Below are 23,685 nucleotides of genomic sequence, written 5' to 3'. Positions count from 1 at the left end.
TGTTTACATGAAGTCTTAAAAACATACTGCATTATTGCAAATGCGGTAGCAGTACCATCCCACATATTGTGGCCAATATTTAATCCTGTAGTCAAAATGACAGAAATGGATGAGATCTGGCTATTGCCATTAAGCCAGTCTGTCATTAGGGGATCGGAGGTACAGAGGATCGGTAGCTTTAAATTCCTTGGTGTTATATCAGAGGATCCATTCTGGGATCAGCACGCAAGTACCATTACAAAAAAAAAGGCTACTTAAATTTCCCAGTGCAAGGATACAATAAGCCAACGGAACCAAGACACCAAAATGCCCGGGAATGTCCCCGATTCCCTAGTGCTACAGGTCATATCCTTCCAACCAACATGGTTCTAATAACGTTCAAGTGTCAAAACTTGACAGAAGATGCACTACACAGAGGTATTCTGCTTTCCTCTTGGTCAAGATTACTCACTGAAAGCACCCCAATCTCAAGAGACCCCTCACTAAAGGGACACCCCCAACAATTTCAAATTTGCAACGTTCATCAGATGAGCTTTCCCCCAGGTAACCAAACTGACTCAGTACAGTTAACCATCTCTCCCACACGTGAGAAAGGGCCCACACACTACTCTCCTGAATTAGAACTGGTTTATTTTCACATGTACCGAGATTCAGTGAAGAGCTTCTCTTGCATACTGGTCATACAGATCAGATCATTACACAGGTAGAACCAGGCAAAACAATAACATAGTGCAGAATAAAGTGTAACAGCTACAGAGGAAATGCACCGCAGATCAACAATGAGGTGCAAGATCATCTCGAAGTCCAGAGTCCAATTTATCGTATGAGGGAACTATTTAATAGTCTAACAACAGTAGGGTCAAAGCTGTCTTCGAGCCTGGTGGTATGTGATTTCAGGCTTTTGTATCTTCTGCCCAACGGGAGAGGGGAGAGGGGAGAATATTTCTGTGGTGGGTAGGACCTGTTGAGTATGCCCGCAGGTAAACGAATCAGGGTTGTATATGGTGACATATGCGTACTGCAAAAGTGAAATTTACTTTGACTTTAACTATGCTGACTGCTTTACCGAGGCTGTAGCGTCAATAGAGGGGAGGCTGGACCATGATGTACCGAGCTGTGTCCAGAACTGTCACCTGCAGAGTAGTTGCCATACCAAGCATCCAGACAGAATGCTTTCAACGAAGGTGATGAATGTTCCAGTTTCTTTCCTCGTCCCAACGCCAAAGTGCAATATTGCAAAAGCTGCAGTCTGTCCGGGTCAGGAATCTACCGCAGAGGGTCATACTGGCTAATCTGCTCCCGCACCCAAGGTCTTGGCCACCCACCTAATCCCACACCCAACTGTGTGACAAATGTGTGGAGTGCGCCAAGGGATCTGTATTGCAGGGGGTGAAAGAGTTGGAGAACGCCTTGTAGGATTAGAAAATGGTAAACTTTAAGAATCAGCCTTATCATCACCAGCATATTTGTGATTTTGTTGGCTTTGCGGCAACAGTACAAGGCAATAAATAATAATAGAAAAAAACGTGAAAATATACAGTATATAAAATAATTAAAAGGGTACTGTAAGAATAGAAATGAAACAAGTAGTGAGGTAGTGTTCACGGGTTCAATGTCCATTCAGAAATCAGACGGCAGAGGGAAAAAAGCTGTTCCTAAATCGCTGAGTGTGTGCCTTCAGGCTTCTGTACCTCCTCCCTGATGGCAGCAACAAGAACGAGGCATGACGTAGGTGATGGGGACTTTAATGGTGTCCTGTATGTTGGGGAGGCTAGGGCCCATGATGGAGCTGACTTAAGTTTATAACGCTCTTCAACTTATTTCCACCCTGCGCAGTGGCCCCCATCCCCATGTCAGACAGTGATGCAGCCGATTAGAATGCTCTTCACGATACATCAGCAGAAACATGCGTCGTTAGTGACATATCAAATCTCCTCAAACTCCCAGTGAAATATAGCCGCTGTCTTTGAACGTCTTTAAAAAGGCATAATAAACTTTCATGCACTTTAAGCAACTGCTCCCCCACAATCGAATATACTTAATGACTTCTGGTATTACTGCAATTAATGCAAGTTTTTTTCCAGCAATTTTACATCTCAGCTGTGAAATTCATCCTGATAATTGGATAGGGCTTTATCTATTAATATTCATTTTCACTTCTATGCCTTGTGTCATTCAGTGATTCCTTTTACAGATCCCCTTCAAGTTTCCTCCCAATTTTTCTACAACCTCAAAATGCCTTACCTCAAATCTTTCCTCAGTTCCGCTGAAAGAACATTGGCCTGCAATGTTAAATGGCTTATTTACTCATTTATTGAGCTACAGCGCAGAATAGCCTAGCAATCCCGATAGTAGAACAATTTACAAAGACCAATTAGCCTACCAACCAGTAGGTCTTTGGACTGTGGGAGGAAACCGGAGCACCCGGAGGAAACCCACGCAGTCACGGGGAGAATGAACAGGCAGCGGTGGGAATTGAACCTTAGTCGCTTGTATTGTAAAGCGTTGTGCTAACCACTACACTACTGTGCCACTCCGCTCTACACCAGTATTGCTGGGATGGCTGAGGTAGATTTAGAGACAAGAAATCCTGGAGATACTCAGAGCATCCACAGAGAAAGGGAGAGAATTAACGTTTCGGATCAACGGCACTCAACAAAATTCAGCACCGTCTATTTGTTTCGAGATTATAGTCTCTGCAGCATTTATGACAATTTTATCTTCAATTATATTCATTGAAGATTAACTTTATTGGTCACATATACATGGAAACATGAGGCCCCATGTGCCACCTAGACACTAAGGGTTCAGACGACGACGACATGGAACATACAGTGAAATGCACCGTTTACGATACAGTCTGAGGATGTGTTGGGGGCAACCCGCAATCATCACCATGCGTTTGGCAAACCCACAACTAACCAACCCTTTTTTTTTGGGATGTGGGAGGAAACTGGAGATTGAAATCAACAAGGACGAGAGCGGAGGGTGGGCAGGTGGCTGTTCGTCGCTGTCTACCTGCATCCGGGGTGTGTGTGCCCCTCTCCCTCTCTCAAACACATTGCGATGCGTTTCTGCTGGCCCCATTTTTGCTGCTATTTTGCGCGACTTTGATTGGGGCAGTCTGCAGATGGCGGCCGGCGCAGCGCTGCATTGGACTGGGCTGGGCTGCAACGAATATGCCTGGACTCTATCGGTGACTTTGTGGGATGGTGTTTTGTATCCTCCGTTTTTCGCTCGTTTTTTTTTTGCTGTTTGCGCGATTTGGGTTTTTTTTTTGTACGTTGGGGTTTGATGTTTTTCTTTTGAGCAGGTTCCACAGTTTTGTTTCATGGTTGTTTGTGGGAAGACAAATCTCAGGGTTGAATACTGCATACATACTTTGATAATAAGTGTACTTTGAATCACTGAACAGGGAAAACATACAAACTCCTTACAGATCGCAGTGGGAATTGAACCCCAATCGTTGGCATTGTAAAGCGTTGCACTCAACGTTATCTAACATGCCAATTGATTTTGCTTGAAGCTTGTAACATGATTTATTCACACAAAAAAAATCAATAAATCAAGGTTCACAGAAATGCTGTGGAGTAACCTGAGCAAGACATTTCCCACACTCACTAGGAAGTCTGCTCCAGCATATTTTATATTAATGTTACTTTATCACTATCATCCTAGAGGCAATTAAGGATGGTCAATAAATGTTGGTTGTGCAGATACGCCAGCATTTAGAGCCTATCCTGAACTGCTCGAGGCAGTGGCGGTGAAGTGCCTTCTTGAGCAGCTGCTGCCCTTCTGGGGACTGTGGTTCCATGCTGTTCCAGGGTTCCAGGATTTCAACTTGACAAAATCGAAAGAGCAGCAGCAGATTTACAATTCCACACGGTTTGAGACTCGAAGGGGAACCAGCAGATGGTGGCGCCCCCACGCAGCCGACATTCTTGCCCTCCTTGGTTACCAGAGTTCGTGGGTTTGGGAGATACCATCAAGGAATCACGTCCTCCACAAGGCATTGTACAATATGCTCACCTGACTTGGCCTGGCCAAGAGGATGGAACAGCATGCAAGACAAAGAAACACCCCAAAACTGAAATAAACTTCTAAAACAAACAGGACGCAGTGGCAAATTCAGAATCAGCATCAGATTTATAACTACTGACGTGCTGTGAAATTTGATGTTTTGCAGCAACAGTGGAGTGGAATACATAAAAAATGACTACAAGGTTCAATAAGAAATATATATTCCCCTCCTTTGATAGTCTCTTACACTCGGTTTGATACACGGAGTGATATTACGGCGAGGAAGGGCTCCTCTCCTCCTGAGGAGCAGGCACTCTGTCTGGCCCACAGCTGATGTGAGGAAGACCCCAGCAAGGGTCAGCCCGCGTAAAGCCGCAGAGGCAAATAACGTAGCTAGTTGGGTGCTGAGGAACTCCGCAGCCCAGTTAAACAGAGATTCCAGCAGACATCTTCAACACTTCTCTGGATCACTCCACCGATCCCTCAGGCTTCAAGGCGACCATCATCAAACCAGGGCCCAAGAGGGTGTCAGTAATCGGCCACGACGACGACTGTCCAGTGGCACTGACCTCAAACAATAATAAAGTGCTATGAGCAGTTGAATGGATCGCATTAAATCCCATCCTCATGCTACATTGGACCCTTTCCATTTCACTTATCGCTCAAATCAGTCCACTAATGATGCCATGGACGCTGCACCCCACTCTGCCCCCCTCGAACCAGGAAAATGGCACTTCACATGCCAGGATGTTTATCGACTTCAACTCAGCATTTAATATGATCGTCCCCCAGATAAACTGTCCTCAATGGATCCCAGCATCTCACTCTGCAAATGGATCCTCGACTTCAGAAAGACCACAGTGAGTCCATGTTGGAAGAAACATCATGCTGAGCACCAGTACCCCCTTGGCTGCGTGCTGAGCCCCGTTGTTCACACTGCTGACACACGACTGCACTGGGAGATCCAGTTCAAACTGTATTTTAAAGTTTGCTGATGACATAACAGTGACTGGCCTCAGCAACAATAGCGACAGGATGCCGTAGAGTGAAGGTGGGGCGGCTGGTAGAACGACTTGAGTCTCAAAGTGGACAAGACCACCGAGGTGATTGTGAACTTCCCTCCATGAGCAGAGTTAGAAGCACCAAGTCTCCAGGACAATCTCACCCATTCCCTCAACACCATGCCTTTGGTCAAGAAAACACAGCAGCATCTCCACTTCCTGAGGTGATTGAGGCAAACGAGGCTCCCCCCACTTACCATTCTAACCAAATTCACAGCAGTCATATCGAGAGTGTCCCGACCAGCTGCAGCACTGACTGGTACAGGAATTGCAAGGCAAATGCCCGCAAGTCCCAACAAAGCATTGCGAGGACTACTCAGAGGGTCTTCAGGGGGTCTCTTCCACCCATCAGAGATATTTTTCAGTACTGCTCTCTACACAGAGCCCTTAGCGCTGTCGATGGTCTCTCCCGTTCGTCCATCAATCTCTCTGAACCCCGACCATCAGGCAGGAGGTACTGCAGCATTAGGACAAGAACTGTTCGGGTGGGAAACAGATTCTTCCCTCAGGCCACAAGACTACTGAACTCCCTACCACCACCCAGGCCTCATCACGCATGAAGCGCCAGTAGAGTCATAGTGCTCACTTTATAAACTTGAGTCATAAATGCACCTTATCATTTGTTAATTTACTGGTGGTAACATTACTTTATGTGTTAGTTACATGTACTGTGTGGTGCACCTTGGACCAGAAGAACATTGCTTTGTTTGGCAGTATACACGTGACAATAAACTAAAGAACTTTTAAAAGTGCAGGGAGCAAAATGGTGAGGTAGAGTTCATGGACCATTCCGGGATCTAATGGCGGAGGGGAAGAAGCTGCTATTAAAATGTCGACTGTGCATCTTCAGGCTCCCATTCCTTCTCCCTGATGCTAGCAATGAGAAGAGAACATGTCCCAGATGATGAGAGTCCTTAATGATGGATGCTGCCTTCATGAGGCATCGCCTTTTGAAGATGTTCTCAATGCTGGGAATGCTAGTGCCTACGATGGAGCTGACTGGGTCTACAACCTCCTGCAGCTTCTTCTGAAATTATACATTGAAGACTCTGTACTGGTGATGCAGCCAGTCAGAAGGCTCTCCATGGTACATGTGTAGAAATTCATCAGTGTCTTTGAAGACACACCAATCTCCTCAAACTCCTAATGCAGAAACTCTGCCTTCTTCGTGACTGCATCAACATGCTGGGCCCAGGATAGATCTTCTGGGACGCTGACACTCGGAAACTTGAAGCTGCTCTCCCTTTCCACGGCTGACCCCTGAAGCAAAGTTAAACAAACTGTTGTCTCTCATGCTACAGCTGATCTTTTCAGCTGGGGACTGCACTCGTCCAGTCCGTCATATTAAAGATGTTTTCTCAGATGGGATCTGCACTCATCCAGCCGATCATACGAACAAAATGTTTTCTGTAAACCTCTGAAGTGCAACTCTTAAATAGAAATGGTGCAATTTACAGCCTTTGAAAATCACTGGTCTGCATTTCTGAAAATAAACTGATTTTACATTTTTAGCCAAGGAAATTATATGTTTCTTGTCTGTTTGTATGAAAGATGGAGAAAAAAAACTCCACCAAAGGAAGCTGATAAAATAAGCTCTGATGAAGGGTCTCGGCCTGAAATGTCGACTGGGACATTGATTCTGTAGATGCTGCCTGACCTGCTGAGTTAATCCAGCATTTTGTGTGTGTTGCTATAAAATAGCAGACAGCCACTGAATTATAATGGAAGAGAGGATGCAACACTGAGAGAACAAGGTCCCTCTCCCATTACCCAGTCTCATTCCATAAGACCATTAGACATAGGAGCAGAACTATGCCACCCAGCCCACCCAGTCTGTCATTTCATCATGGCTGACTTATTACCCCGCTCAGCTCCATTCTCCTGCCTTCTCCATATCACCTTTGATGCCCTTACTGATCAAGAACCTATCAACCTGCCACTGACTTGGCCACATAGCATCTGCAGCAATGAATTCCATAGATTCACCATCCTCCCAAGGTCTTAGGGTCTCTGGCTGAAGAAATTCCATCTCTGCCCTAAAGGGATGTCCTTGTATTCTGATGCTGTGCCCTCTGGTCCTAAACTCCCCCATTACTGAAAACATCCTTTCAACGTCTATTTGATCTTCATTCGTTATATGCTATGTCGATGACATAGCTGATCATGGTCTTTCCAAGACCGTGATTGCTCTTGGCAAATTTTCTTTTACAGAAGTGGCTTAGCATTGCCTTCTTCTGGGCAGTGTCTTTACAAGGCGGTTGACCCCAGCCATTACCAGTACTCTTCAGAGATTGTCTGCACAGTGACAGTGGTCACATAACCAGGGATTGTGATATGAAACCAGCCACTCATACAACCATCCACCACCTGCTCCCATGACTTCACGTGACCCTAATCGGGGGGGGGGGGGGGCTAAGCAGGTGCTACACCTTGCCCAAGGGTGATCTATTTGCAGGCTAGTGGAGGGAAGGAGCGCCTTACACCTCCTTTGATAGGGACATATCTCCACCCTATTGCCCAGGTGACATATACATACTTTGAAAATAAATTCACTTTGAACCTTATATTCTTAACAGTTTACATAAAATAGGAAAATCTGTGAAGTCAACAGAAACGCATCTATTAAAAATTTTAAATGATTATGTAATCCCACCAAAGAGTTAATAAACTACTACTGGCTTGTTCCAAGATTTCCAGTGAAGCATTTAGTGAGACATAAATCATTATTTGCTAATTCCATAAACCAGATAAATTGGCCACAAGATGAAATTTAATCTGCCAGCAAAATTTGAGTCATCTTCCTGACAGTAGTTGCCTTAGTGACTAAAAATGTTACATTAAGAAAACCCCAGGAGCTATCAGATCTTCTACTAAATTTGCTGATCTCAGCTGTTGGTAACGTATCCTTCAGACAGCACAGGGCCAACGTACATCAGCCTGCAAACTCCCAATGGCTTTTGGGTTGATGGGTATCCCACCATTTCAACATCACAAGAAGAATCGAAGAGTGACTCAGTTTTAAAATATTGCAAACTTACATACAGATCCCTCGTTGGGCCCCTTCCCCTGACCATTTTCAATCTCATCCAGCTGGGAAGATCACTTTTATTATCAGTGTACAGAGAACAAGGATGTTACCAGGACTTGAGGACTTGAGTGATAGGGAAAGATTGACAAGGTTAGCACTGGAGCGTAGGAGAATGAGGGGAGGTCTGATGGAGGTTTAAAAAATCATGAAAGGATAGAGTAACTGCAAGCAGGCTTTGTCCACTGAGGTTGGGTGAGGCTGGAACTGGAGGTTCATGGGTTAAGGATGAAACATGAAATATTTAAGGAGAACTTCTCCACTCAAAGGGAAGCAGGAGATGTGGGTTCAATTGCAACTTTTAAGAGAAGTTTGGATAAGTACATGGATGGGAGGGGAACGGAGGGCTTTATTTCTGGTGTGGGTCAATGAACTAGGCAGATTAATAGTTTGGCAAATTGTGCTGAAGGGCCTAATTCTGTAAGGTAATATGCTGACCCTCGATCTATATCCTTCCCTTTACAACACTATAGTACAATCTGTGGACACACCATAATATAATGTATGGATACACTATAGTATGATGTATGGATACATTAAGGTATGATGTGGTGGTTGGCATCCATTTGTCTCGAAGGACAGTGGGAGATGATCATTATCATCACAAGCCTGGGCGGAAGTAATGGAGATCCTGAGATGCCCAGTTGTCAAGATCTCCCTCTCGGCCTCACCAGTGTAGTCCAAAGGAAAGCTTATGAAGCAACATGTTTGGCACCAGCTTGGCTGCAGGAGCTGCTGGAAGGATTTTCAATGATGTCCAGCCTTAGGGGCTCCACTCCAGATTTTCTGTCTGGGTCCCATAGCCTTCATCTCTCCCGAAGCTGCCCACAAAGCAGTGGGGCCATTTACTCTTCGCTAGGGTTAGTACAATATATGGATACACTACAGTATAATGTATGGAATAATCTATGAACATACTATAATATAATCTAAGGACACACTATAATATAATCACTAAAAGGAGACTCCTAAGCACCCCAAAGAAAACTTCCCCCACACAGAAGCATCTACTAAGTATTCCATGCACAACTTCCAACGCCAACAGACATTTCTGGTGATTTAGGAAACAATTGGAGAGGACACTTGCCCAGACATTATGAGTGATGTGCTCTGAAGCAGATCTGACAGCTAGTACAATATATTTAATTGATGAAGAGAAGAGCATAAACCACTTAGAACATTAAGAATATTGCAGCTGTCATCGTAAATTTGTCGCTTATTCAAAAGAACATTCTGGCCAGACCAATTCATGACTGGCTTTACTCATAAGCAAAGCACGGCTGACAATGGCAGGGTCACTTCTATCTAGATGTTTGTTTGTTTGTTTATATATATTTCTTTCTATTGGTAGTTTGTCTTCTTTTGCACACTGGCTGACTGTCAGTCTTTGTGTGCAGTTTCTCACTGATTCTGTCATATTTCTTTGTTTAACTCTGAATGCCCACAAGAAATGGAATCTCAGGGTAGTATATGGTGATATATTACCCAACTACCGTCAGGCTCCTGAGCCAGCGTGGGAACTCCACTCTCCTCAACACTGAACACATTCCACAAGTTATGGGCTCACTATCAATTCTTCTACAACTTATGTCCTCAGTATTTATTATTCACATATATTAATCATTCAATATTATTGCTTATATTTTTATTTTTTCTTAGAACTTTGAGGTGTTGGATTAGGGTACAGAATTTTATTTTTCTTGTAGTTTAACTTTTTTAAGTTTGTAATTCTGTATAATCACCTATACACATGTAATTGTTCAGTAAATTTTCCAGTAATTATGGCACGATTGCTTCTGTACTTTTCTGGAAACTTCTTAACTTCGAGATAGAGACTACTGTCACTATTTGAATCTGGCTAACTTGGAGGTTAATTATTGCTACTGGAATTCATTATCTTTTCTTTGTTCTCTCAATTCTTCTAATTCTTGTTTTCCTTGGCTCTTGTAACTCGAGCAAAACAAGTGCAAGAATAAAACTAATCCTCATTTCTTGACTGCTGGAAGACCCTTTGGATCACCAAAGCATCAGGATCCAATGGAGGCTATGGAGGTTTGTAATGAGTTAGCACGTCCTCTCCGTGGAACGTGTGAGTTTCACCCCAGGTGCTCCAGTTTCCTCCCACAGTCCAAAGCTTAGTAGGTTAATTGGTCATTGTGAATTACCCTGTGAATAGGCTAGGGTTCAACTGGGGGTAGTCGGCGGCGTGGCTCGAAGAGCCAGTAGGGCCTATTTCACGCTTTATCTCTAAATCAGGGTTCCATGCCATGGGCCAATACAATGAAGCAAGGAGTCTGTGGACCCCAGGTTGGGAACCCCTGCTCTAAATAAATAAATAAGTTCTGCTCGTCACCAAGCATTCTAACAAACTTCTACCGATGCACTTTCTTTTAAAGAGATACACCACACTAACAGGCCCTTCCAGCCCAATCAGCCCTTGCTGCCCAATCACACCCCTGTGACCGATTAAACTACTATCCCGTAAGTTTTTTTAACTGTGGGAGGAAACCAGAACACTCAGAGGAAACCCACGCAGTCACGGGGAGAACGTACAAACTCCTCAGATTGAAAGTATCCCAACCGGTTGCATCACGGTCACTTATTTCACGAGACATGGCACTTCCAGCCCTTGGTGCCACACCACCCCAGCAACCCTAACCTAATCGGGAGACAATTTACAATGAGCAAATAGCCTAACCGGTATGTCCGTGGGAGGAAAGTGGAGTGCTGGGAGAAGCTCCATGCATTCCACAGGGAGAACGTACAGAGGCACCAGAATTGAACTCCAAACCCCGGAACGTCCCAAGCTGTAATAGCAACGTGCTAACTACTACACTACGGTGCAAATTCCTGCAAACAAGCAGGAACATAAACTGCAGAAGGTAGTGGACAACATCATGGTGACATCTCTTGGTGACGACATCATCAGCAGAAGATGCTGCCTCAAAGATCTGGACCAGGCCACCTTTCCATCAACTGGGGGTACAGTCCCACATCAGCAGGCCCAAGAACAACCATTTCCCTTCAACCATTCAGCCCTTGAACTACAGCACAACCCTGATCACTACAGTTCAGCAACACTACAACCTCTTCGAACACGTTACACTAAAAAAGAATTTCTTTTTGTGGCTTTAATTGTATTAATTGTTGCAAAAATTGTGCATAATTTATGTTTACACTTTTCTTTGAATGCTGCTTATATTAAAGTTCAAAGTTGAAAGTAAATTTGTTATCAAAGTACATATATGTCACCCCTGACATACAACCCGGGGATATATATTCTTGTGAACATACTCAGTAAATCCAAGAAACATTACAGAATCAACAGAAGACCGCACCCAACAGGACAGTTAAATAACCAATGTGCAAATACAAAAGGAAATGAAACAGAAATAATAATAATAATTATAAGTAAATAAGCAATAAATATTGAGAACGTGAAATTAAGAGTCCTTGAAAGTGACCTTAGGTTGTGGGGACAGTTCAGAGACGGGGCAAGTGAAGTTATCCCCTCTGGTTCAAGAGCCTGATGCTTGCAGGGTGATAAATGTTCATGAACAGTGTAGGTCCTGAGGCTCCTGTACCATCTTCCTGGTGGCAGAAGTGAGAAGAGAGCATGGCCTGGCTGGCAGGGGTCCCTGACGATGGATGCTGCTTTCCTGTGACAGCGCTATGTTGTGTGCCTGTGACGCGGCTGCAAGCAAGTTTCTCACTGCACTTGTGCATGTAACAATAAACCCGACTTTGGCGACGGTCCAAGTGCTGAGCGAGTGGTACTTGAAGATCAGCAGGGACTTTGTGAGGCAAAGAGTCTGTTTCTGTATCGTTGCTTTCAGAAATCTGATTAAAGCTTTGAACCCAGCCGGGGTGGGGGGGGGGGGGGGAGAGCAGGATAATGAGATTAGGTTAGGAAAGTTCAACTTGAGAGAGTTAGCACAGTAGCCATGGTCTGAATGGTTAACACAGATTCTGCCGATGCTAGAAATCCAGAGTAACACACACAAAATGCTGGAGGAACTCAACAGGTCAGGCAGCATTCATGGCAAGGAATGAACTGTCAACATTTTGGGATGAGACCCTTCATCAGGAGTCCTGTCAGATTTCTGATGACTAAAGATATACAGTACAGAAGCCGGCCAATTGACTTTGAAGAAAAACTCAAATTATACACAAATCTAAAAGCGATTTCCACTGATCTCTCAAACACTCGCTGTACACAAGTTGGCCATTTGCAAGCCGCGGAGGACCTGCATTTACAAGCTTCAAAGGCAGGGTTGGAAACGTGGACAACAGCCAAACTATCAGGCTGCTGGGTGTGAGGCTCTGATCAATAAATTGTGGGAAGCGAACGGAAGAAGAAATTTGTAGACAAATTGCAGAAAGATGTAAGAGCTGCTGAAAGAACGATTTCTGGAAAATAGCAATAAAAATCACAGACGGGGAATAGAGGAGCATTATGCTTAGGGAGGGAGAAGGAATCGCTGAGGTTGTTGAGCATTATCTGGCGAGCACTACAGGGAAGAAACCATTAGAAGGGACCAGTGAGGGCACGTTTTGGTGGGGAACATCCGGGGAATAAGACAAAAGGAAGGCATGCACTGAAATCTTTGTTGGTGGCACAGCAAGTCAAGACGGCTGCTTAAAAGCAAAAGCATACAGATATGAGATCGAAGCATGAAAGCACGCAAGCAAAGGTACATTACCCTTTGTACATTACCCACACCCTGATTACAACCTGACCAGTGGTAACAGATTGTCTTGCTTTATTAACTCTGTCAATCTGAGGAGTTTCAATTAATTTTCGAAGTAAACTTAGCACATCCCCTTTAAACGTGTTAAGGCATTCTTTAACTTTCTGAACTGTTAGCACAAGCCAGTTTCTTTGAATTTCTTTGTGCAGAGTTTTGATACAATTTTAGTGAACACCATCCGTATCCATTCCAAGAAGCAAAAACATAATGCTTCCGTATCCTCAGTGGCCATTTTATTAAGTACACCTGCCCATATTCATGCAAATATCTTCCCAGTCAATCATGTGGCAGCAACTCAATGCATAAAAACATGCAAATATGGTCAAGAGGTTGCACAGACCAAATATCAGAATAGGGAAGAAATGTTATCTAAGTGACTTTGAACGTGGCATTGTGTTGGCGTCAGATGGGGTGTTTTGAGTACCTCAGAAACCACTGATCTCCTGGGATTTTGATGCACAATAGTCTCTGGAGTTTAAAAATCCAGCGAACAGCAGTTTTGTGGGCAAAAATGATTTGTTAATGAGAGAAGTTAGAGGAGATTGGCCAGACTGGCTCAAGCTGATAGGAAGATGACAGTAACTCAAATAACCACGTGTTACAACAGTGGTGTGCAGAAGAGCATCTCTGAATGCACAACATGTTGAACTTTGAAGTGGATGGGTTACAGCAGCAGAAAACCACAGACATACACTCATTTGCCACTGTAGGTACAGGAGGTACACAGTGTATATTATACAATATGTGTTCCTTGATTAGCAGTTAGTCCACAGACGGAGTTTTGAGACCAATTCTGGGCACTACACCTTTGGAATTATGTCCGAATCTCGGAATGGATACAAGGGATGCACCAAAGATAAAATGATATACAAAGGAGTTCAAAAAAGCATACAGGTTGTTCTAACTGTTGAAAAAGTTAAGAACACATGTTAACACTTTCAAAGGGGCCTGTGCCAAATTTACTTTGAAACATAATGAAAATATCTTAAAAGTTCACAGTTCAAGGTAAATTTATTATCAAAGTAGATATATGTCTCCATATACAACCTTGAAATTCAGTTTCAATAAAATTCAATAAAATAATTTTGGGCATACTCAATAATTTGAAAATATCAATGAAAAACCGCACCAAGTTGGGCATTCGAGTGTTGCAAAAGACAACAGACTGCAAATGCAAAAAGGAATAATAAATAAATAATCAATTAAATCAAGAATGAGAAAGTGAGATGAAGAATCCTTGAAATTGAGTCCATAGGTTGAGGGAACATTTTAGTAATGGGGCAAGTGAAGTTGAGTGAAGTTGTCCCCGCTGGTTCAAGAGCCTGATGGCTGATGGGTAATAACTGTTCCTGAACCTGGTAGTGTGGGTCTGGACCCTCGTCTACCTTCTTTCCGATGGCCGCAGTGAAAACACAGCATGTCCTGAATGGTGGGGGTCCCTGATGATGGATGCTGCTTTCCTGAGACAACGCTGCGTGGAGATGTCCTCAGCAGTGGGGAGGGCTTTACCCGTGATGGACTGGGCTGTATCCACTACTTTTTGTAGGTACTTTGGTTTTGCAATGCCACCTACACAGATCAGTTTATTTGAGTTAGGACAAGCAAAAAACAATAAGAGAAAGCCAAATAAAGTGTAACAGTTACAGAGGAAGTGCAGTAGTAGGACACCATTCAATCACTTTATAACAGTGAGGTAGAAGCTGCCCCCGAGCCTGGTGGTACTTCCTTTCAGAGTTATGAATCTTTTGCCCAATGTGGGGGGGGGGGGGTGAAGAGGGATTGAAGATGAGAGAATGTCTGGGTTGTGTGCGGTCTGTGATTATGCTGACAGCGAGTTAAAGCCAGAGCCGATGAAGAGGAGTCTAGTTTTGGTGACGTGTTGATCTACAGTTTCTCACAGTCTCGGGCAGAGCAGTCGCCACACCAAGCGGTGATGCGTCCGGATAGGACGCTTTCCAAAGCGCGCAGACAAACACTGGTGAGGGTCAAAGGGACGTGTCAAATTTCGTTGGGAAGTAGAGGCACCGGTGTACTTTACTTAAAGGCCTAACTAACCCCTTCTGCCTGGACAGTGCCCATTTCCCTCCATTCTCGGCACATTCATTTGCCTATCGAACAGCCCCTTAATCTCTACCAACGTATCTGCCTCCACGGCCACAGCTGGCAATGCACTCCATGCATTCACCACTCACTCCACCCCACAAACCTCGCTTGAAACTTATCCCCTTTCGTCTTCAATGCCTTCTCTCCACTAGTAGACATTAAAGTACACATTTTTATTTACAGAGTAGGCTATTCACGCCATCCCAACATCCCCTGACAAACTGGATTAACCCTAACCTAATCATGGGACAATTCGCAATGACCAGTGAATCTACCCATTACATCTTTGGACTGTGGGAGGAAACTGGACGACCAAACTCCAAACTCTGGAGCACCCCAGAACTTAATAGCGTCATGCTACACTACCGAGGCACCCAATCCAACCCTGGGATACCTACTGTATACTCTAACTGTTCCTCACTAACTTATAACAATAATAATGATTCTCAGAGGAAGAATGAGAATGTGCAGGATAAGAGGCACAGATCGAGCCGACAGCCAGGGACCTGTTCCCAGGACTGAAATGACTAATACGAGGGGACACAATTTTAAGATGATTGGTAAAAACGATGTCAGAGGCAAGTTTTCTTTTACAGAGTGTAGTGAGTACATAGAATACCCCGCTAGGGGAGGTGGTAGAAGTAGATACGTTAGGTACATGTAAGAGATTCTTGGGTAGGCACATACAGTGTCGTGCAAAAGTCTTAGGCACATACCTACAGCTGGGGTGCCTATAACTTGTGTGCAGTACTGTAGTAATTTTATGCATTGCACCGTACTGCACCCACAAATAAAAATTATGGCATGCAACTGAAGATAAACCTGATTCTGATCTGGGTGTCTACTGTGGACAGAGAGTGGGAAAAGGGGAAGGGAGAGGGGATTCATGGTTGGGAAAAGGGGAAGGGAGAGGGGAGGGAGCAGGAGACACGTTGATCAATAAACCAATAGCTTGGAATCAATTGGCCTCGCCCGATGTCTCAGGGCTGGGATGTGTACACCTGCTTCACCCCACCTTCCCGGCACTCCTTCTCCACCACCCATCCCACACCCCACCCGCAGTGATTCCCCAGCATCCTCTGCTCCCGCCGCTCTCCACTCTGTGTTGAGAAACATAGGACTGTGCAAGTCTTAGGCAGGCTGGTTTTTATACACAAGATGTTTGCACAGTACTGCAGATGATAGAAAAATGAAAGACTGCAAGATTGATCTTAGAGCAGGTTAAAGGATCAGCATGACATAGTGGGCTGAACGACCTGTGCTGGGCTACAATATTTTGCGTTCTAAAAGAGAACTAAATAAATATCTGAACATAGGTCCTTGCAGTACGAGCAACAAAATGAAACTTATTATAGTTTGCTCACGGATCCAACACAGACATTTGGACAATTATCTCACTGCAAGCTGTAACCTTCTGTTATCTGAGCACCATAAAGTCTCACAGTGCATTACCCCTTTAATCCCTCTCCTCCATCGTCTTCCAATCAATATATAAATTAGTATCTCTAAAAAAAGCACACCCGTCTCGTTCGTGTAGGAGATTTTGAACAATTAGCTGCTATATTTCCTTCAGTACAACAGTTACTACATTCAGAACTACTGTGAAATCCTATGGTTTAGCAAAATTGTGAAATATTCTTTCTATTACACATCCCCTTTTCCATTTTCCAAACCCCTCTGAAGCACTGACCTGCAGTGGGACACAGTTCAACAGGAGCCTCCCCACCACCGAGGGCACGTTCAAGAGGGCAGTGTTCGTTATTAAGGATTCTCACTGTCCAGGACCTGCCCTCTCCTCGTTGCTATCAATGGGGAGGAGGCGCAGGAGCCTGAAGACCCACACATTCAGGAACAGCTTCTTCTCCTCTGCTTTCCATCAACAAAGCTGTAAATCTAACACTGTTCCACTCAATAGTGTCCATGAACACCACTTCAAATTTCTACAGATGTAATGTGGAGAGCATTCTAATAAACTGCATTAACGTCTGGTATTGGGGGGGGGGGGTGTGGGAAGCTACAGCACAGGATCACAGTAAGCTGCAGAGAATTGTAAACTTAGTCGGCTCCCATCATGGGCACTAGGCTCTGAAGTATCCAAGACACCTTCAAGGAGCAATGCCTCAAAAAGGCGGCGTCCATCATTAAGGAACCCCATCACCCAGGGCATGCCCTCTTCTCATTGCCACCATCGGGGGGAGGTACAGGACCCTGAAGGCACACACTCAATGATTCGGGAACAGCTTCTTCATCTCCACCAGATTTCTGAAGAGACAGTGAACCTATTAACACTACCTCACTATTTCTTTAAATTTTTATTTTTTGCACCACTTATTTAACTATTTTATATATATATATATATATACACACACACACATGCATACACACACACGCGCACACACACACACACACACACACAGTTACTATAATTCAGTTTTTTACCTCTATTACGCATTGCATTATACTTCTGCCGCAAAGACAACAAATTTCACAATACATGCTGGTGATAATAAATCTAATTCATTTTTCCTTTCTTTGACACTATTTATTTATATAATTCACAGTGATTTAATATGCTTGCCTGTGCTGTTGCTGCAAAACAACAAATCTCACCGTATCTAAGTCAGTGATTGGACAAATTAGATCCTGAATGAACTTTCTGGTACGAACCTTTACCTGTGTCAGTAACACAGCAATTGTCAATGGGACAGAGGATCTAGGACAGGAGTACAGGTATTAGTTAATTATTGACACAAACACCTAGGTACAATGGAAAGTTTTTGTTCTGCATATCATCCAGACAGACCGTGCCAGAGATAAATACCTCAAGGTAGTCTTAAAAAGTTCAAGTTTATTGTTATTCGACGGTATAGATGTATACCGCCAAACGAAATGTTCCTCACGACCGAGGTGCACAACTCAGTAGATATAACTCACACGCAACACTTTGGGTACCAAGGTGGTGATAAGTTAACAAATAACAAGATGCATTTAAGACACAAGTTAAAAAGTATACGGGATAATACTACTGCTGCGTTATCAGTGGGGAGACCTGGGTGGCAGCAGGGAGTTCAAGAGTCTCACAGGCTGGGCGGGGGGAGAGAAACTCTTTTCCAACCTAACACTTCTTGTCCTGATGCTACCGTACCCCCCTCCTGCAGATTGTCGGTCGGATGGCAGGAATTATTGACAAGTAAACGGGATAGAGGAGAAAGGGCAGCAAGGTTTTCAGCATACGATCCCACTAGATGGTGATCAGGAATGGGAACAATGCCCGTGTGAGAAATGACACACAAAAAACAGCCGGAACACAATTTCGCCCTGAATAAACCCGGAGATTCTCCTTGGCGCCCAGCCAGTGTAACCAGTACATTAGTGCTCTGCCTTGTACCCAAATACTACGTATTTTATTATTGAAGTATTCAGACCTGTAGAGTTGGGATACAATGGCCGTTTCACACTGTCCTGTTATTTATTAACCTGGCTAAGAAAACCATAAAAGATCAGCAAAACATTTTTAAAAAACAACTTGACGACAGTTCTCCGTAATCCTTACACGGAAGAGACGAATAAACAGCCTCCAAACTAACAATAAAATTAGGCTGTCACTCAGTTGTGGAGGTTTTAATCGGATGCTATTGTCGGGAGGGTAATGGTCCCAGATTATAAACACAGGAGGCTGAAACTACCATCTCCAAAGAGCCTTTAGCAGGACAGTTCTCGTTAAATCGCTGTAGGTGGAAAAAACAATCTCCCGCTTTTGTCATTTGGCTCCAAGACCTTTTGTTTAAATTTACATTTTAAAAAGCCTGTTAAAATACGTAGGTTTGCCACACCTAACGACTGTAATCCGGAAAATAACGTGAAGAAAGAAATTGGAAAAGAGGGGGCGGGAGGAGCGATTCTAATCAACACGATTTAAAATGAAGAAAATTCACGATTCCTGGCACCGCGATCTTTTATGTTTGGGAGGTTTCAACTAGAAGGAAATAGTCTATGAATAGGACCACGGACTAACCTACCGCAGCTTTGAGCTATTTCAAATGATTTGCTTAATAAGAGCACCTCCAACTTTGTCTTAAACAGGAATGACTAGCTTTTGTTTCCAAAGCATAACGTCACGTTAAAAACACTGCGAGCCCCCTCTCCAGATGGCATTTCTTCCGCACTGTCGACCCCTCTTACCGTAGCCAAAAACTTCTCACCCAAACGAATTGCTGTGTTCTTTTTTTTCCCCAAAAATTAAAGTTCTAAGGAAAGTTTAGCGAGATGGAAGTTTGGAATAAAACGGGCTGCCTTCAAGATATTTTCCCCCCAAAAAAAGACAAAACAGGGTGGGAAAGAAACCCTGGGAAAGGTAACACACTCGCACTCTGCGTACCTGCAACATGATCCTCGTTCGTAGAAGTCATGATGTAAACTGCTTCCTCAATTACAGATTGCCTCCTATTCATTCGCCACTGTAGTGAGACTGACGCCCGGTTAAAATGTATCAAACCGGCGGTGGCCCGCGCCTGCGCGCTGAGGGCGAAGGAAGAGGAAATTGACAAGATCGCGTCTCGCCACTCGCCACTCGCCGCCGTGACCCTGACGAGTTAGTGCTGGCGAGATAGACTGCGCAGGGGCCGAGGGACGGAGACAAACTTCTTTTTTGAGGGGGTGGGGGGGGGGTACGTACCAGAAAGTGTAAGCAACGCAGATATGTCAATAAAAAAAATAACAACACCCACCGCCCGATTTGCAAAGTAAGCGCCGGTCTCTATCCGGATTAAGTATTGAACACAATTGCATTTATTTAGAGGCTGCCCCGTCCCTCACAAGACTCCCGAGTCCGCGAGAAGGCTCCACCGTGGCATATAAAAAAATGAGTGAGAACGGTGCGAACCCCCACGGAAAGCGTCCATCGCAGGGAAGTGAACGTGGGCGTGTTCGTGGATAACTGCGGAACAGCGCCGAGGGATTTTACACGCGTCCCTCCCGGGAGGGACCGTGGGTCTTCGGTCATCGCCTCAACCGCAAAAACAGGGAGATGTGTGGCAGCGATGAACGGGCAGTCGGGCCGTGAACGCCACGTACCATTCTGCTTCTGAAGTTGAGTAGCACTGTCGCCGCCAGGGCCGGATTTCGGAGATCCGCGGTTAACGAAAGCCACCGACGATATCCGCGCACACTTCCGCAGAACCTGGCCGGCGATGCAGCAAGAACTCGGCGGAGGGCTGAGGGAGGGCGGTGGGTCAATCCCCGCGTCCCCTCCATTGTGTGTCCCGCGTGGTGCAGGCAGTGAGGGACTGCTATGCTGGAGTTTAAAGGAGGCTGCTCAGATTCCAACCTAGACAAACCTTTGTTCAGAGCAAATTTATTATCAAAGTACCTATCACCATAAACAACCCTGAGAGGCATTTCCTTGCCGACCTTCTCAATAGATCCACTAACCATAATAGAATCAAAGACAGTATCAACAGGGAGGACAGCCAGTGTGAATAATAAATAAGCAATAAATATTGAGAACTTGAGGTGAAGGGTCCTTGAAAGTGAGTCTATAGTTTGTGGGAACAGTTCAGTGTTATCCCTTCTGGTTCAAGAGCCTGATGGTTCAAAGGTACATTTAATATCAGAGAAATGTATAAAAGATACTTACTGAAATTCTTTTTCTTTGCAAAACATCCACAAAAACAGAGAAGTGGCTCAAAGAATGAACAGCAGAACCCAAAGTCCCTCCCACCCCGACAAAAAAAAAGCATCGGCACTCCTCCACCCCACTCAAGTGCTCGAGCAGCAAAGCATAATAGACTTGTAGACTATTCGTTCACCTGGTAATATATATATATATATCTCTCTCTCTCTCTCTCTCTCTCCTCCCCCCCCCCCACCACTTCACAGTGAGAGGGGTGACATAAACAATTCGCTGATATTCGATGTTACAAGTCTGTCGCATCGCTTCTTCCCAGCTCCATGCCCGAAAAACACAGAGTCACTGTCCCTGACCCTGGCAGTCAGATCCTGAGGCTCCTGCATTGCCTGCAGCAGTGAGAGTATCTCCTGGGTGGTGGGGTCCTTGATGATGGACGCTGCATTTCTGCCACAGCACTCTGTGTGGATGAGCCCAATGCAGGGGTGGGATTCCAATTGACCGCCAAAACATTAACCATGTTTCTCTCTGCAGAGGTGCTACCACTCCTGCAGGGCTGATGCACCATCAATAACTCTCGGAGACGTCAGCGAGAGATAGGCTTTTATTAGCTGGAAGAGAGAGCACTATCAGCAGCAAGAGACCATCGCACAACATCCCGGAGACTGAGGGAGGAGCAGTGCCTCCAATCGCCTTTATACCGGGGTCTGTGGGAGGAGCCACGGGAGCAGTCAGCGGGGGGGGGGGGGGGGCATGTCCAGACAGGTATATGTAGTTCACCACAAGGGCTTTCCACGTGATGGTCTGGGCTGTATCCACTACATTTTCGGGATTTCCTGTTCAAGGACATTGGTGTTTCCATGCCAGGTCATGACGCAGCCGGTGAGTCACGGGATTGTAGGGATTGCCTCTACAGGCTCTGCTGCGATCTCCAGCCTGACTCCATCTGCCAATCACCCCTTCCTCACCTATCACATGCCAGCTCTTGCCCGACCCCTCCCCTTGCCTCTTTATACTGGCCATCTCCCCATGAAAGCGTCAAAGTTAGAGGGAAAGTGGAGTGTGTGAGTGACGCAGCCTGCCCAATGTGACCCTGGGTCCTGGGTGCTGCTCATGGGTCACCCATGGTCCATCCATGCTGGGCCACAGACTTCACCGCACACAGCTCCAAGTAAACTCCACACAAACAGCTACTGTACTGACATTTCAATGACCTCGCTCGAGCCTTTGAATCATTAAAAGACATTTAGATAGAAAGATGAGTAGCATAATTTCGAGGGATATGAGTCAAGCAGAGGCAAGTGGGATTAGCTCAGAGAGACAAATTGGACAGAATGGGCAAGTTGGGCCAAATGGCCTGTTTCCATGCAACGTATCTCAATGATTCCATGAGAAGCCTTGGAACAGCTTCCTCATGGCACTGGGAAAGCATCACTAACAGAAAATCCTCTAGTTTCACTGTAAGGATAAGTGAACCAGTGTCAGTGCCTAGTTAAAAAGCCAACGCACACCACTAAAGACTGATTGAATGAGGTACGGTTTCAGGAATAGGTAAGAAGTGATTTAGGACCTAGTATGTTTATGGGACACACTTTCAGAAAGACTTGGATGAATGATTGTAAAGGAAAACTTCCACAGGTCTATAGAAATTCGCTCAGTCAATGCGTTTAAGATGAAGAGAATTTCAGTTGGGATTATTAAGAGATTTGTTAATCTTTTTTTTGGAGGAACATGGATCCCGGGCAGCTAAATTAGGTTAAACTGCACAAGTCTGCAGATAAGACACACCATGGGAGCGGGGCGGTTAGCATGCGCTGGAGTTCTGGAGTTCAGAGTTCAATTCCAGTACCGTCCGTAAGGAGTTTGTACATTCTCCTCATTATCTGCAGTTTAACCTAATATCACAAGTCCTGGTTATGCGACCACTAACGCCAGGCAGGCAGTCTCAGACGTGTCTTGATATTGGCTGGGGTCACCCATCTTGTAAAGACACTGCCCAGAAGGCGGCAATGACAAACCACTTCTGTAGAAAAACCTACCAGGAACAATCACGGTCATGAGACCATGATTGCCCACGTCATACGACATGGCACATAATGATGATGTCATACAACACGGCACATAATGATGATGCCCAAGATACAATGAGAAGCTTGCATGCTGTTCATTTACACAGTGCACTGAGCTAGAATATGGTTCGTTCGTTTTCTGCTGCATCGCTAAGCAGGTGCTACACTTGCCCAAGGGTGACTTGCAGTCTAGCAGTGGGAAGAAGTCCTTTGGTAGAGACGTTATTTCCACCCTGCCACCCAAGAATATGGTAAACAATGAAAAAGCAAAAAGAAGTGTAAAAGCTATCAAAGAAGTGCCATGCAGGTAACATTATTCATAATTCTGAGAGACAGATAATATAGATTTAAACGAGAAGAGGGATTATAATGGAAGGAATCAGTACAACTTCAGGGAACTGCTTACAATGAGTCGCCATGCTCCAGTGCCATCTTAGATTAGAACAAGGCTGTCCAGAACCGGAGGTAACCATCTCACGATACAGGCTACGGCAATTTAAGACATAGGTGAGGAGAAATTCCTTCATGCAGAGACTCGAAGTTGAAAGTTCAAAGTAAATTCATTATCAGAGCACATATATGTCACCATTTCCTGTGCTGAGGTTTATTTTCTTGCAGGCGTTCACTGTAGATACAAAGAACTACTATGGAATCAATGAAAAACTACACACAAAGACGGTCAATCAACCAATGGGGAAAAGCAGACGAACTACACAAACACAAAAGCAAAACAAATACTAGTAATAAATAAATAAATAATATTGAGCACGTGAGTTGTCCAGTCTTTGAAAGAGAGGCCTTAAGTTGCGGAATCAGTTCAGTGTTAAGGTGAGTGAAGTTATCCATACTGGCTCAGGAGTCCAATAACTGAAGGGTATTCACTGTCCCTGAACCTGGTGGTGTGGGTCCTGAGGCTCCTGTACGTACAGCAGTGAGAAGAGAGCATGCTCTGGATGGTAGGGGTCCCACC

The 23,685-nt window shown here is 44.7% G+C and overlaps 1 protein-coding gene across 5 annotated transcripts in view; it reads right to left on the bottom strand.

The window, feature by feature from the left end:
* The window catches only part of slc45a3 (solute carrier family 45 member 3), a 176,276-nt gene extending 156,753 nt beyond the window's left edge, over window positions 1-19,523 (bottom strand). For 3 of the 5 annotated variants that reach the window (XM_059950125.1, XM_059950122.1, XM_059950128.1), the window contains exon 1: window positions 19,399-19,523. The gene's annotated coding sequence lies outside the window, so the exon portion shown is untranslated. The remainder of the gene's footprint in view (window positions 1-19,398) is intronic. The other 2 variants (XM_059950126.1, XM_059950127.1) reach the window with 2 other exon arrangements.
* Between the last annotated feature and the right edge of the window lie 4,162 nt (window positions 19,524-23,685).

The sequence above is a fragment of the Hypanus sabinus genome, chromosome 25 (assembly GCF_030144855.1).
Source record: "Hypanus sabinus isolate sHypSab1 chromosome 25, sHypSab1.hap1, whole genome shotgun sequence".
In the NCBI taxonomy this organism is placed as follows: Eukaryota; Metazoa; Chordata; class Chondrichthyes; order Myliobatiformes; family Dasyatidae; genus Hypanus; species Hypanus sabinus.
This window is presented reverse-complemented; position numbering and strand designations above follow the sequence as displayed.